General features: G+C 41.1%; 1 protein-coding gene across 1 annotated transcript in view; it reads right to left on the bottom strand.

The window, feature by feature from the left end:
• Positions 1-356: 356 nt before the first annotated feature.
• Positions 357-15,648, bottom strand: part of LOC128697660 (uncharacterized) — a 134,507-nt gene continuing 119,215 nt past the window's right edge. Inside the window, exon 2 of the mRNA XM_070099774.1 lies at positions 357-4,417. The gene's annotated coding sequence lies outside the window, so the exon portion shown is untranslated. The remainder of the gene's footprint in view (positions 4,418-15,648) is intronic.

Genomic DNA, 15,648 nt, shown 5'->3' with positions numbered 1-15,648 from the left:
ACTCCTTACTTCTAGGACTAGTCTCATTGCAAACCTTTGCACTTTTATTTTTTAACATATTTGATCAGGAGGGTTTCACGCTCATGCTGCATATTTCACGATGGCCTCGACGTACACTGTATGTCGTATTGTGAATGACTCTGAGACTCCAAAAACTCGTCTAAGATATTCCAGTCATGAAGATGTGGAGGTTAAGTGTGTTGAGGTGTGTTTGTCTTTATTACTGGTGTCATGTTTGTGTTTGTCTTTATTACTGGTGCTGTTTTTGTCTTTATTACTGGTGCCATGTTTGTGTTTGTCTTTATTACTGGTGTCATGTTTGTGTTTGTCTTTATTACTGGTGTCATGTTTGTGTTTGTCTTTATTACTGGTGCTATGTTTGTGTTTGTCTTTATTACTGGTGCTGTTTTTGTCTTTATTACTGGTGCTATGTTTGTGTTTGTCTTTATTACTGGTGCTGTGTTTGTCTTTATTACTGGTGCTATGTTTGTGTTTGTCTTTATTACTGCTGCTATGTTTGTGTTTGTCTTTATTACTGGTGCTGTTTTTGTCTTTATTACTGGTGCTATGTTTGTGTTTGTCTTTATTACTGCATTTTGTGTTTGTTAAGTGTTTGTAGTTGGGTATAACCTTCATGGTAAATAATAATATATACCATTGTTTTTCGTGACAGATTTTAATATAAAGTAGTCATTTCAGTGCTTGTTCAACTGAAAATAGTCATTTAAGTGTTTGTTCAATGAGAAAGTGACCATTTAAATATTTATTCGGTGAGAAAGTGGCCATTTAAGTGTTTGTTCAATGAGAAAGTGGCCATTTAAATATTTATTCGATGAGAAAGTGGCCATTTAAGTGTTTGGCCAATGAGAAAGTGGCCATTTAAGTGTTTGGTCAATGAGAAAGTGATCATTTTAGTGTTTGTTCAATGAGAAAGTGGCCATTTAAGTGTTTGGTCAATGAGAAAGTGATCATTTAAGTGTTTGTTCAATGAGAAAGTGGCCATTTAAGTGTTTTTTTCAATAATCCTGCGCCATCGCATAATGCTCGTGACTCTGTCTAGATGGATGACCTTTCATCAGTCTGCTACTGTGTTAATACATGGATGGGAATACATATGTGCTCGGAGAAAGTCTTGCCTTACATAAAAATCAGGTAATTTATATTAGATATGGAAAATTTACAAAAGTAATATAACCTAACTAAAAATATAAATAAGTGATGACATATAACTGTAAAGTGGATCAAAATATGAGGTTATGGACAAGCGTGTTGACATAAGCAACACTATATACACTATCTCTACTGGCAACGTGAATTTTAGGATCAACTCGATCGTCACAATTTGTTATATTGTCGTTTGGCTTCCAGATTGTGAAAAATATAATTGTGATTAACTCTCTGAATCTATGGATCCCTAAAAATGCACCTTAAACCGAAAAACCTCCCAGGTTGTGTTATTATAGACCTTCCCTCAAATGACTACACAATAAGGCCCGAAATACTAACACTTGAAGAGGAAGCCTTGTCTTTCATGAATAAACTAATTAGTATTTTCTAATTATTTCATTTTTTCAATGCTTCAATTCCTACTTGTTTTAAATATTTTAAATGATAATTATTTCTTTGTCTCTTCGTAATACACAAACTTTTTCCTCACTCTACAGCTGCTTATTGCTCAATATACAGCTAGGTATCTTCACTCACTTCACTATAGGTATCTTCACTCACTTCACTATAGGTATCTTCACTCACTTCTAATTTTCACCAGACTGGTTTACGTTTCCTTTGCACTTTAAAAAATCATAATTGCAAAACAAATGATCTGAACATTGATTATGGGCAACTTCAGCAGTGAATCTGCATTTCTATGTCACCTTTGTTAAGGTATCCTTGATTTACCTTTGTCGAATCATCCTGCTGGTGACGATGGCAAACCATCCTGCTGGTGCCGACATCCCGTATCGTTGGTACACACCTATGTTTTGTACACATTTCACATTTCTACCTTTGCTGTTTATTGATCTTGTTCTCAGTTATCTTTTGGTCTTATTCTTAATAGTGACAAACATTACAAAAAACGGCTAAAGCAATGTAAGTTGGCTGTATAAATGTGATAGAAATATATTTTTTTTCATGGCATAAACATTGATATTGGAATGTTGCAAGCACGAAGGTTTATTGGCGCTTATAAATGTAAACTTGTTATCAGTAACGACAAAATGTTATTGATGTATATCTAGAAGTCCGTGACAAGAGGCACATTGCATTCACTAACACTCGAGGTGATCAGTAGCTTGAACAGTAAAGTGTTAAGTGCACAGGGCTACGACTTGATAGTTCTCTGAATATCATGCAAGATAACCAGCTGTATAATATCTGCTGATATATGTATCATTTCCACATATTTCCAACTTGGACAACAGTTAGTGGTAATATTTGACTACAGGTACGATCTAAAATTACTTATTCCAGTTTGTGATATGGAGGGTTAAAATTGATCGGGTCCCAGAGATTTACACTGTTTGGCAAAATAATTTCCAGATTTTAAAGAATTTTCTATCAAAATATTTTTTTTTCTTAATATACACATATACACATATCAGTTTCTCGAATATTTAAATCTTAGGATTTTTTCTAGATTTTTCACAGACACTTTTGGAGACAGATTGCGAAAACTCTCCTCGAGTTATACCACAGAATATTCGACAAATAATGGAATCTTGGCCTGGAATCTTGGCCAGGAATCTTGGCCTGGAATCTTGGCCTGGAATCTTGGCCTAGAATCTTGGCCTGTTGTTTGAAGACGAAATTGTGCCAATAAATCTAGCTTAGAAGAGAGGAAAGCCTCGAGATACCTCTCATTCTTCGTAATGACATCATATATAATTTTTACCTTGAACATCGAATTGTTTTCTCTATAATTCTATGCAAAATATGAAGAACACTTTCACTCTGGATAAGTGTAACAAATTTATAAATCGTTGTACGGTAATGAGCATGAGGAATTAATCATTCTGTATATTTTAGTTACCACAATATATTCAAGTCGTCATAAGTGCTTGACAATTACCTAATTATCGTTTTCAATTTACGTACACTAATGTCAACTAACTAGTGAAAAACGCAAAGTTCCAAGAGCTTTCGCAATAATGAAGTACACTCTGTAGAGAAAACTCTTGTAAGGAATGTTAAATCCACATAATCGAGGGTGAGGTATGTCCCGCTACTCCTAAGACCTATCGGTGTTTAATTCGACTGACCTAGCGATGTATTCATCACCAGCGCCTCAGTAGTGATCACAGGGGCTATAATTTTAGTAGAGTACCTGTGGTAATATAAAAAATTTCGATTTGAATTCACAATTACTTAAATCCGTAGGAATTTATGGGAGTAATAAGAGTAACGTATTTATCCAGTCTTGCGAGAACTCAACACGGAAGGTTAGATGAAATTCCAGCCGTGTTTATTTTTTTATCAATTTTTTTTAAAGATCAGTAGCTAAATATTTTAAAAGTGTCGATACATTCAAATAAATACATTTTTTTTTTTTTTGGCGTTCACGAAAGAGTATTTTGTGTCTCTAAAAGAGTTTAAATACTTTACGACCACAACAGAAGTGTACTTGCATTCTTCGTTAACAGATCACTGGTTCAGAAAATAACAGATATAACCTTGATATCACCACATTTTTCATTCCAAGCCACAGCACTTATCACTTCTTGATCATCCTTTATACTGGTTCCTTCACCCAATTCCGAATACTACATTTGAAAAACTGCGAAAAATGGCACTCTACTTAGTCCGAGAATAGAGTCGTATGATAATCTCTAAAACTAGCAGATCTAGAATCTTGCTTTATTTTCTAAGTTCAAGTTACAGTTCGACTTCTTTCACTCGCTGGGTCAAAATGATCAAGTTTGTTGACACTGTTGAAGCCTTTTAACTACTACAAACATGAGGCAGTGTTTCTGTGCTCTACTAGTGTATGATTCCAACCATATCACTTAATTAACACTAACATAATGCTACATAGTTCCGAGTTTATTTTGCTATTTGGCAATTCTTATTTAGCCTTAGGCTCTAAGTGTCACGATGAAGTGAAACACAAGGACATCGAGGCTGTAAGAGACGCCTGCGACAGAGAGGGTCATGCTTGGTTCAGAGTGCCTGTTGTCTACAAGTGACTGTGAACACTGTGTGATGATTGACAGAAGGCATCTGTTGACAACTGTATACTGTTGGCGACAAGTGACTGTTGACAACAGGTATCTGTCGACGACGAGTGACTGGACGACGTAGACATGACGTGGCGACGGTGACTGCTGACGGGTGACTACTGGTGATGATGACTTGTTAGTGGGTTCACAAAAGATGCTCAATCCAGGGCCAGCAGTACCATCCACAGGTCTCGTACGGTCTGTTGGGAAGACGGACACACCTTAGGGGCAGTTCCAGGATAAAGTATTACTTGGCACTTATTGTCAAGATGCATTTAATGCTTGTAAGTTAATAGAGGCTTCTATCTCTCCCTCCCTCCTCCTCACCTCAAGAAAAACACTGGAAAAGTTGGTCTGTTCGCAAGAGCAAAGACATTGGTTAAAGTAATATCACACTAAAGCAAATGTAACTTGCTTTCAAGATGAACTATTCTACAGCCATGTGTAGGGGAAGAGCAGACAATACTACTTAAGGTACGAATATTGCGATGTGTCATTTTCTCCTATATATAAAAAATGTACCTATATAATTTAAATCTGACTGCAACTTCTATATACTGCTGTTATAGCGATAAGGTTCTTGTAAAAACTCACACATTACTTACTTTTATCAAATACAACCATGATATCTATACCCGGCAAAAAAAAAAAATGTATTTGTAGACTGTTATTTTGGTTAACCACACGGCAGCCATTGACACAACGCACCAATCACGGTGAAGAAAAACAAAGACACTGTTGGCATCTATGTATCAAAGATTGACAGTTTAATTGTAACTGATTCTCTGTCATCCATAAATGCTCTCAACTCATTAAGCATAAATTGTGGCATGCTTGTGTCAGAAGCCAGACACAGGATTGTGGACAGTGGAGTCAGAGTGCACATGCTGTGGATTCCATCTCACATTGGTCTTCAGATGCATGATAGAACTGATAAATTGGCTAAGCTGTATGCTTTCAAAGAGGGAGTAGATTACAATCTTGGCTTGTCAGGTAGTAGTTTGAGAACAATAATACGAAAAGAACTTCAGCTGAATTTTATGGACTTAAGGCTCATGGAGATTGACACCAGTGAGTCCATCTATCATCATTCTATCATGCAGGAGGAGCCACATGTCTATGGTGCATCCAACAAAATAAGCAGACTCTTGGATGTCACTACCGCCCGGCTCCGGCTGGGTTACAAGTATCTTTGGCAGGTTAAATCACCACCACCAGATGTAGACCAAACGCTATCTCTATCGTATTTAAATTGACTCTTTATGATAAAATTTGACGCATTTTTTTGCATACCTAAGGTAATCTACTGTACCACTGTAGATTACCTTAGATTATGTTAGGTTATTTCAACTTGGGTTATCTTGGATTTCATTACGTTTGGTCACTTTTCTTACAACGTAATATTACGCTGCAATAATTACCTTGTATAATTATCAATGAACGATCAGTTTTAATTCTGTAATCATTCAAATAGAAATGGTGACAAGACTGTCGCTGTTGAGGAGGAGGTGAAGAAGCTGTTAAGTGACCTTGATACCTCAAAGGCGGTGGGACCAGACAAAATCTCTCTGTGGCTCCTTAGAGAGGAAGCAGAGATGCTGTGTGCCACTAACCACACTTTTTAACAAATCCCTTGAATCTGGGCAACTACCTGAGATATGGAAGACGGCAAATGTAGTCCCCATTTAAGAAAGTAGATAGAAACGAGGCACTAAACTATAGACCAGTGTCCCTGACGTGTATAGTATGCAAAGTCATGTAGAAGATTATCAGGAGGAGAGTGGTGGAGCACCTGGAACTGAACAAGTTAATCAACAACAACCAGCACGGATTCATGGAAGGCAAATCCTGTGTCACAAACCTTCTGGAGTTTTATGACAAGGTAACAGAAGTGAGACACGAGTGAGAGGGGTGGGTTGATTACATTTTCTTGGACTGCAGGAAGGCCTTCGACACAGTTCCTCACAAGAGATTAGTGCAGAAGCTAGAGGATCAGGCACATATAACAGGGAGGGCACTGCAATGGATCAGAGAATACCTGACAGGGAGGCAATAATGAGTCATGGTACGTGATGAGGTATCACAGTGGGCGCCTGTGACGAGCGGGTTCCCACAGGGGTCAGTCCTAGGACCAGTGCTATTTCTGGTATATGTGGCTACTCGAATTTAACCCCGCCAAATGCAAAGTCATGAAGATCGGGGAAGGGTAAAGAAGACTGCAGACAGAGTATGGGATAGGTGCCCAAAGACTCTAAACCTCACTCAAGGAGAAAGATCTTGGGGTGAGTATAATACCGAGCACGTCTCCGGAAATAAACATCAACCAGATAACTGCTGCAGCATATGGGCGCCTGGCAAACCTGAGAATAGCAATCCGATACCTCAGTTAGGAATCGTTCAAGACACTGTACACCGTGTACATCAGGCTCATACTGGAGTATGCAGCACCAGTTTGGAACCCACACCTAGTCAAGCACGTCAAGAAATTAGAGAAAATGCAAAGATTTGCAACAACGCTAGTTCCAGAGCTAAAGAGGACAGGAGGGTTAGGAGAGACATGATAACGACATAAAAAATACTGCAAGGAATAGATAAGGTGGACAGAGAGAGGATGTTCCAGAGATGAGACACGGAAACAATTGGAAGTTGAAGATTCAGATGAGTCAAAGGGATGTCAGGAAGTATTTCTTCAGTCACAGAGTTGTCAGAAAGTGACACAATCTGAAGAGTGATATAGTGGAGTTAGGATCCATACATAGTTTTAAGAAGAGATACGATAAATCTCATGGAGCAAGGAGAGAGTGGACCTAGTAGCGACCAGCGAAGATGCGGGGCCAGGAGCTGTGACTCTACCCCTGCAACCACAAATAGGTGAGTATAAATGCAACAACTACGAAAAACTATCAGCTACTAAAAACGTTACCGATCTTCACTGTGAATTGTTTAAAGGAGAATAAAAAAGAACAGTAATGAAGCGTTAATATTATAACACTACGAATTATAATGATTATAAGAAATATTATAACATTTGGAATCAGGGTGAGTATTTATATATATATATATATATATATATATATATATATATATATATATATATATATATATATATATATATATATATATATATATATATATACTCGCAACAAAGATGCCATCATGGATGCCTTCCATAATGGTACATCATGGATGCCTTCCATCATGATACATCATGGATGCCTTCCATAACAGTACATCATGGATACCTTCCATCATGGTACATCATGGATGCCTTCCATCATGGTACATCATGGATGCCTTCCATCACGGTACATCATGTATGCCTTCCATCATGGTACATCATGGATGCCTTCCATCATGGTACATCATGGATGCCTTCCATCATGGTACATCATGGATGCCTTCCATCACGGTACATCATGTATGCCTTCCATCATGGTACATCATGGATGCCTTCCATCATGGTACATCATGGATGCCATCCATCATGGTACATCATGGATGCCGTCCATCATGGTACATCATGGATGCCTTCCATCACGGTACATCATGGATGCCTTCCATCATGGTACATCATGGATGCCTTCCATCATGGTACATCATGGATGCCTTCCATCATGGTACATCATGGATGCCTTCCATCATGGTACATCATGGATGCCTTCCATCATGGTACATCATGGATGCCTTTCCATCATGCCTTCCATCATGGTACATCATGGATGCCTTCCATCATGGTACATCATGGATGCCATCCATCATGGTACATCATGGATGCCGTCCATCATGGTACATCATGGATGCCTTCCATCACGGTACATCATGGATGCCTTCCATCATGGTACATCATGGATGCCTTCCATCATGGTACATCATGGATGCCTTCCATCATGGTACATCATGGATGCCTTCCATCACGGTACATCATGGATGCCTTCCATCATGGTACATCATGGATGCCTTCCATCATGGTACATCATGGATGCCATCCATCATGGTACATCATGGATGCCGTCCATCATGGTACATCATGGATGCCTTCCATCATGGTACATCATGGATGCCTTCCATCATGGTACATCATGGATGCCGTCAATCATGGTACATCATGGATGCCTTCCATCATGGTACATCATGGATGCCTTCCATCATGGTACATCATGGATGCCTTCAATCATGGTACATCATGGATGCCTTCCATCATGGTACATCATGGATGCCTTCCATCATGGTACATCATGGATGCCTTCCATCATGGTACATCATGGATGCCTTCCATCATGGTACATCATGGATGCCATCCATCATGGTACATCATGGATGCCGTCCATCATGGTACATCATGGATGCCTTCCATCATGGTACATCATGGATGCCTTCCATCATGGTACATCATGGATGCCATCCATCATGGTACATCATGGATGCCATCCATCATGGTACATCATGGATGCCGTCCATCATGGTACATCATGGATGCCTTCCATCATGGTACATCATGGATGCCGTCCATCATGGTACATCATGGATACCTTCCATCATGGTACATCATGGATGCCTTCCATCATGGTACATCATGGATGCCTTCCATCATGGTACATCATGGATGCCTTCCATCATAGTACATCATGGATGCCTTCCATCATGGTACATCATGGATGCCTTACATCATGGTACATCATGGATGCCTTCCATCATGGTACATCATGGATGCCTTCCATCATGGTACATCATGGATGCCATCCATCATGGTACATCATGGATGCCGTCCATCATGGTACATCATGGATGCCTTCCATCATGGTACATCATGGATGCCTTCCATCATGGTACATCATGGATGCCGTCCATCATGGTACATCATGGATGCCTTCCATCATGGTACATCATGGATGCCTTCCATCATGGTACATCATGGATGCCTTCCATCATGGTACATCATGGATGCCTTCCATCCTTGGACGCCTTCCATCATGGTACATCATGGATGCCTTCCATCATGGTACATCATGGATGCCTTCCATCATGGTACATCATGGATGCCTTCCATCATGGTACATCCTGGATGCCATCCATCATGGAACATCATGGATGCCCTCCATCATGGTACATCATGGATGCCTTCCATCATGGTACATCATGGATGTCTTCCATCATGGTACATCATGGATGCCTTCCATCGCGATACATCATGGATGCCTTCCATCATGGTACATCATGGATGCCTTCCATCATGGTACATCATGGATGCCTTCCATCATGGTACATCATGGATGCCTTCCATCATGGTACATCATGGATGCCTTCCATCATGGTACATCATGGATGCCTTCCATCATGGTACATCATGGATGCCTTCCATCATGGTACATCATGGATGCCTTCCATCATGGTACATCATGGATGCCTTCCATCATGGTACATCATGGATGCCTTCCATCATGGTACATCATAGATGCCATCCATCATGGTACATCATGGATGCCTTCCATCATGGTACATCATGGACGCTTTAAATCATGGTACATCATGGATGTTTTCTATCATGGTACATCATGGATGCCTTCCATCATGGTACATCATAGATGCCTTCCATCATGGTACATCATGGATGCCTTCCATCATGGTACATCATGGATGCCTTCTATCATGGTACATCATGGATGCCATCCATCATGGTACATCATGGATGCCTTCCATCATGGTACATCATGGACGCGTTCCATCATGGTACATCATGGATGTTTTCTATCATGGTACATAATGGATGCCTTCCATCACGGTACATCATGGATGCCTTCCATCATGGTACATCATGGATGCCTTCCATCACGGTATATCATGGATGCCTTCCATCACGGTACATCATGGATGCCTTCCATCACGGTACATCATGGATGCCTTCCATCATGGTACATCATGGATGCCTTCCATCACGGTACATCATGGATGCCTTCCATCATGGCACATCATGGATACCTTCCATCATGGTACATCATGGATGCCTTCCATCATGGTACATCATGGATGCCTTCAATCATGGTACATCATGGTACATCATGGATGCCATCCATCATGGTACATCATGGATGCCATCCATCATGGTACATCATGGGTGTCTTCCATCATGGTACATCATGGACGCCGTCCATCATGGTACATCATGGATGCCTTCCATCATGGTACATCATGGATGCCTTCCATCATGGTACATCATGGATGCCTTCCATCACGGTACATCATGGATGCCTTCCATCATGGTACATCATGGATGCCTTCCATCATGGTACACCATGGATGCCTTTCAACATGGTACATCATGGATGCCTTCCATCATGGTACATCATGGATGCCTTCCATCATGGTACACCATGGATGCCTTTCAACATGGTACATCATGGATGCCTTCCATCATGGTACATCATGGATGCCTTCCATCACGGTACATCACGGATGCCTTCCATCATGGTACATCAAGAATGCCTTCCATCACGGTGCATTACGGATGCCTTCCACCACGGTACATCACGAATGCCTTCCATCATGGTACTTCAAGGATGCCTGCCATCAGAGTACATTATGGATGCCTTCCATCACTGTATATAATGGATGCCTTCCATCACGGTGCATCAAAATGCCTTCCCCCACGGAACATATGGATGTCTTCCATCACGGTACATCAAGAATGCCTTCCATCGCGGTACATCGTGGATGCCTTCCACCTGGAGTTTACCTGGAGAGAGTTCCGGGGGTCAACGCCCCCGCGGCCCGGTCTGTGACCAGGCCTCCTGGTGAATCAGAGCCTGATCATCCAGGCTGTTACTGTTGGCTGCACGCAAACCAACGTACGAGCCACCACGGTACATCACGGATGCCTTCCGTCACGGTACATTATGGATTCCTTCCATCACGGTACTTCAAGAATGCCTCCCATTGTGGTACATCATGGATGTCTTTCATCATGGTACACCATAGATGCCTTCCATCACGGTACATCATGGATGCCATCCATCATGGTACATCATGGATGCCTTCCATGACGGTATATCATGGATGCCTTCCACCACAGTACAAACAAGGATGTCTTCCCCCATAGTATATACTACGCTGCCTTCCTCTACAGTACAAACAAGGATGCCTTCCACCACAGTGCAGACAAGGATGCCTTCCCCCACAGTACAAACAAGGATGCCTTCCACTACAGTACAAACAACTATGCCTTCCACCAGAGTACAAACAAGGATGCGTTCCCCCACAGTACAAACAAGGATGCCTTCCACCACAGTACAAACAAGGATATCTTCCACCAGAGTACAAACAAGGATATCTTCCACCACAGTACAAACATGGATATCTTCCACCAGAGTACAAACAAGGATGCCCTCCCTCACTGTACAAACAAGGATATCTTCCACCAGAGAACAAACAAGGATGCCTTCCCCCTCAGTACAAACAAGAATATCTTCCACCAGAGTACAAACAAAGATGCCTTCCCCCACAGTACAAACAAGGATATCTTCCCCCATAGTACAAACAAGGATGCCTTCCACTACAGTACAAACAAGGATGCCTTCCACCAGAGTACAAACAAGGATGCCTTCCCCCACAGTACAAACAAGGATATCTTCCATCAGAGTACAAACAAGGATGCCTTCCCCCACAGTACAAACAAGGATATCTTCCACCAGAGTACAAACAAGGATCAGCAAGAATAACTTTACAAACACTACAGTACAAACAAGGATGCCTTCCCCCACAGTACAAACAAGGATATCTTCCCCCACAGTACAAACAAGGATGCCTTCCCCACATTACAAACAAGGATATCTTCCACCACAGTACAAACAAGGATATCTTCCACCACAGTACAATCAAGGATGCCTTCCTCTACAGTACCAACAAGGATACCTTCCACCACGGTACAGACAAGGATGCCTTCCCTCACTGTACAAACAAGGATGCCTTCCACTACAGTACAAACAAGGATGCCTTCTGCCACAGTACAAACAAAGCTGCCTTCCCTACGTAGATAACACCAGAATCCGTCCATCATTGTTGTGTTACTATCATTTTATTTATCGGGAAGTGCTATACCCCTAGGGGTCTTACAGCACCTGTTGAATGGTGCTGCTGATTGTAATTACAATCAGCAGCATCTTCAACAGCAGCTGTTATAACAGCCAGTGAGTATTGCTGCTGCTAATTGTGTTGGTAGTTCTGATTGTGTAGGTGCTATTGAGTGTTAGAGTTGGTGTTATTAATTGTTACTCTTGTGCTACTGATTGCTAGTGTTGGTGTTACTGATTGTTAGTGTTGGTGCTACTGATAGTGTTGGTGCAGCTGATTGTTAGTGTTGGTGCTACTGATTGTTAGTGTTGGTGCTACTGATTGCTAGTGTTGGTGCTGCTGATTGTACAAGAATGGTATACAATACCGACAAGATGAAATTGAGACACATGTGCAACATCTGGGTATCTTTATTGTAGACGTTTCGAGATCCAGTGGCTTTATCAATACAAATTCCAGGACATAAATTGACGACAGGAGAACTATGTACAGAAGATGAGGTAAGGTAATCAGTCCCTCAACCTAGCAATAGGTGCGAAGAGCACCTACTGCTTCAGAATCTCCACGACTACGGTGTTCTTCGCACCTACTGCTAGGTTGAGGGACTGATTACCTCATCTTCTGTACATAGTTCTCCTGTCTTCAAGTTATGTCCAGGAATTTGTATTAATAAAGCCACTGGATGGCGAAACGTCTACAATAAACATTCCCAGATGTTGCACAGGTGCTACTGATTGTTATTGTTGGTGCTACTGATTGTTAGTGTCGGTGCTACTGATTGTTAGTGTTGGTGCTACTGATTGTTAGTGTTGTTGCTACTGATTGTTAGTGTTGGTGCTACTGATTGCTAGTGTTGGTGCTACTGATAGTGTTGGTGCTACTGATTGTTAGTGTTGGTGCTACTGATTGTTATTGTTGGTGCTACTGACTGTTAATGTTGGTGCTATTGATTGTTAGTGTTGGTGCTACTGATTGTTAGTGTTGGTGCTACTGATTGTTAGTGTTGGTGCTGCTGAGTGTTAATGTTGGTGCTATTGATTGTTATTGTTGGTGCTGCTGATTGTTAGTGTTGTTGCTACTGATTGTTAGTGTTGGTGCTACTGATTGTTAGTGTTGGTGCTACTGATTGTTAGTGTTGGTGCTACTGATTGTTAGTGTTGGTGCTACTGATTGTTAGTGTTGGTGCTACTGACTGTTAATGTTGGTACTACTGATTGTTAGTGTTGGTGCTAACGATTGTTAGTGTTGGTGCTACTGATTGTTAGTGTTGGTGCTACTGATTGTTAGTGTTGGTGCTACTGATTGCTAGTGTTGGTGCTACTGATTGTTAGTGTTGGTGCTACTGATTGTTAATGTTGATGCTACTATTTGCTAGTGTTGGTGCTACAGATTGTTATTGTTGGTGCTACTGACTGTTAATGTTGGTGCTATTGTTAGTGTTGGTGCTAACGATTGTTAGTGTTGGTGCTACTGATTGTTAGTGTGGGTGCTACTGATTGTTAGTGTCGGTGCTACTGATTGTTAGTGTTGGTGCTACTGATTGTTAGTGTCGGTGCTACTGATTGTTAGTGTTGGTGCAGCTGATTGTTAGTGTTGGTGCTACTGATTGTTAGTGTTGGTGCTACTGATTGCTAGTGTTGGTGCTACTGATTGTTAGTGTCGGTGCTAACGATTGTTAGTGTTGGTGCTACTGATTGTTAGTGTGGGTGCTACTGATTGTTAGTGTCGGTGCTACTGATTGTTAGTGTTGGTGCTACTGATTGTTAGTGTTGGTGCAGCTGATTGTTAGTGTTGGTGCTACTGATTGTTAGTGTTGGTGCTACTGATTGCTAGTGTTGGTGCTACTGATTGTTAGTGTTGGTGCTACTGATTGTTAGTGTTGGTGCTGCTGATTGTTAGTGTTGGTGCTACTGATAGTGTTGGTGCAGCTGATTGTTAGTGTTGATGCTACTGATTGTTAGTGTTGGTGCTACTGATTGTTAGTGTTGGTGCTACTGATTGTTAGTGTTGGTGCTACTGATTGTTAGTGTTGGTGCTATTGATTGTTAGTGTTGGTGCTGCTGATTGTTAGTGTTGGTGCTATTGATTGTTAGTGTTGGTGCTACTGATTGTTAGTGTTGGTGCAGCTGATTGTTAGTGTTGGTGCTACTGATTGTTAGTGTTGGTGCTGCTGATTGTTAGTGTTGGTGCTATTGATTGTTAGTGTTGGTGCAGCTGATTGTTAGTGTTGGTGCTACTGATTGTTAGTGTTGGTGCTATTGATTGTTAGTGTTGGTGCAGCTGATTGTTAGTGTTGGTGCTACTGATTGTTATTGTTGGTGCTACTGATTGTTATTGTTGGTGCTACTGATTGTTAGTGTTGGTTCTATTAATTGTTAGTGTTGGTACTAACGATTGTTAGTGCTGGTGTTACTGATTGTTAGTGTTGGTGCTACTGATTGTTAGTGTTGGTGCTACTGATTGTTAGCGTTGGTGCTACTGATTGTTAGTGTTGGTGCTAACGATTGTTAGTGCTGGTGCTACTGATTGTTAGTGTTGGTGCTACTGATTGTTAGTGTTGGTGCTACTGATTGTTAGTGTTGGTGCAGCTGATTGTTAGTGTTGGTGCTACTGATTGTTAGTGTTGGTGCTACTGATTGCTAGTGTTGGTGCTACTGATTGTTAGTGTTGGTGCTACTGATTGTTAGTGTTGGTGCTACTGATTGCTAGTGTTGGTGCTACTGATTGTTATTGTTGGTGCTACTGACTGTTAATGTTTGTGCTAACGATTGTTAGTGCTGGTGCTACTGATTGTTAGTGTTGGTGCTACTGATTGTTAGTGTTGGTGCTACTGATTGTTACCGTTGGTGCTACTGATTGTTAGTGTTGGTGCTACTGATTGTTAGTGTTGGTGCTACTGATTGTTAGTGTTGGTATTATTGATTGTTAGTGTTGGTGCTATTGATTGTTAGTGTTGGTGCTAACGATTGTTAGTGCTGATGCTACTGATTGTTAGTGTTGGTGCTACTGATTGTTAGTGTTGGTGCTAACGATTGTTAGTGCTGGTGCTACTGATTGTTAGTGTTGGTGCTACTGATTGTTAGTGTTGGTGCTACTGATTGTTAGTGTTGGTGCTACTGATTGTTAGTGTTGGTGCTACTGATTGTTAGTGTTGGTGCTATTGATTGTTAGTGTTGGTGCTACTGATTGTTAGTGTTGGTGCTACTGATTGTTAGTGTTGGTGCTACTGATTGTTAGTGTTGGTGCTACTGATTGTTAGTGTTGGTGCTATTGATTGTTAGTGTTGGTGCTATTGATTGTTAGTGTTGGTGCTACTGATTGTTAGTGTTGGTGCTACTGATTGTTAGTGTTGGTGCTACTGATTGTT

Source organism: Cherax quadricarinatus, chromosome 68 (genome assembly GCF_038502225.1).
Source record: "Cherax quadricarinatus isolate ZL_2023a chromosome 68, ASM3850222v1, whole genome shotgun sequence".
Classification (NCBI taxonomy): domain Eukaryota; kingdom Metazoa; phylum Arthropoda; class Malacostraca; order Decapoda; family Parastacidae; genus Cherax; species Cherax quadricarinatus.
The sequence above is the reverse complement of the archived record's forward strand: the minus strand, read 5'-3'. Positions and strand labels throughout refer to the sequence as shown.